The sequence below is a fragment of the Dermacentor variabilis genome, chromosome 1 (assembly GCF_050947875.1).
Source record: "Dermacentor variabilis isolate Ectoservices chromosome 1, ASM5094787v1, whole genome shotgun sequence".
Classification (NCBI taxonomy): domain Eukaryota; kingdom Metazoa; phylum Arthropoda; class Arachnida; order Ixodida; family Ixodidae; genus Dermacentor; species Dermacentor variabilis.
This window is the reverse complement of record NC_134568.1, coordinates 184,378,971-184,380,767: the sequence shown is the minus strand read 5'-3', so window position 1 is coordinate 184,380,767 and position 1,797 is coordinate 184,378,971.

Below are 1,797 nucleotides of genomic sequence, written 5' to 3'. Positions count from 1 at the left end.
TACAGAGGTGTTTAAACATACATTTTCTCCATATACCATTATTGGCTGGAACTCATTGCTGAACCCAATTGATCACATTACTGAATGACATATTACTTTATTCTTGTATTTATATATTTGTATCTACTCTGCTTGGACCTGTACATGGTTCACAGTATTCTACAAATAAACAAATATATAAGGAGTTATTTTTCTTAAAGGGCCCCTGAAATGGTTCGGACAAATTTTGTAGACACGTAGGGTACAGCTTAAGTAGAACATTCACACCACAATTTAAGTCAAGCGTTACATATTAATGGAGCTACAAGCGATCACAAGTTACCCTCCTCCCTAGCCATGCTTTTCCTCCTCAACTCGTTCGTCGAGCAATCAGGGCTAAGCTCTGCCTTCACTGGTTCTGCGTCACGATGCGACGTCACATCGTCCACTTCCGGTTGTTTTGGAGCCCGCCCCGCCCGCGCGTCACCTCTCCGCTAGCTGCTTGGCTGTCGACCCCAAGCGAGAGCTATCGAAACAGCGTGCGTTGTGAGCATTCTGTTGTAGCACCAAACGTGTCTGGTATTCCGGTAATCACACACTAGCCTAACGTTTCGGCGGAACGGTGGAGGCATAAACTCAAGCTGATTTTAGCGTAGACGTACGTGAGCTGCCTGATCGGTGTCCATGGTCCAGCCACCCGTTGGCGCAGAGCTTAACCAGCCAAAGAAAGAGCTAATATTGCTCTAACCAAGTGTAAACCATTGTAAACATTTACAAAAACAACATGTTAACGATTACACTCCTGCGAAAAATTTACACCAGCAGCAAAGAAGAATACATTTTGATACTGCTACTGTGTGTGACTGAGCTCTATGCCACCAGGTGGCTGCACCGTGCAGACCATTCACATTTGCGCCCCTGAAACGACACGCAAGGGGACATGGCCAGGCCCTGTCCCCATGAGCTTGCGTTTACCCTAATATCGGACTCGCGAAACGCTATTGCCTTAGTAATCTTCCGGTGTAAAGTGACGGCCGCAATCGCGCAAATCCTGGTGCCCATTGGATAGCGGCAGTCCAATGCGCTGCAGCCAGTCCGCTCGTCTACTGGCTTGCAGAGAGACACGATGTCGCAGCTTGACATGTTGCCAGTCGCTACGTTTGCAGTCCACAACGCAACAAAATCGAATCATAGCGCTCGCGAAAAGACAGACCGACACTGACGGCGGAGCTCTCATCAAAGACAGAGCACGTTGTAACACAAGCAGGCGACACTTCCTGTGTGCCGGAAGTGCTTAAGTGTACTGAAAAATTGTTCTTGTGCATTCTCTTTATGTTACTTCTTTTTATAAAAACAAATTAACATCCCAACTATTACGAATATCATTTGTTTACCATAAAATTGGAGAGAGAGAGAAACAACTTCATGTAGTCGCCTGCAGAACGACACCATGACTAAATGGCGCCGTGACGCGGGCCCTGACGTCTTCTCAGCGGGTGGTCTCTACTCAACTCCAGCGCGTGTTACTCCCGGGGTCGGTCACCCTGAGGGGCAACGTTCCGTCGGTTTCGCTCGGCCTTTGTCTTTCAAGAGCCGCCGAGACCTGCTGGACGGCCCAGGTTTGGCTTTCGTGGTCGTAGCATTCCGCTGCAGCCGCGTGTCACGGCGGAATCGTTGTGCTTGTCGAAGACGGTAGCTACGAACGCCACGCAGTCTCCCTGGTATTCTGCCGCATCCACGAACCTTGCGTGCTCGTCCTTGGCATGAAAGTCAATGAGGGCCTTGGCCCTCGCCGCTCTTCTCTCCTTGTTATACTCC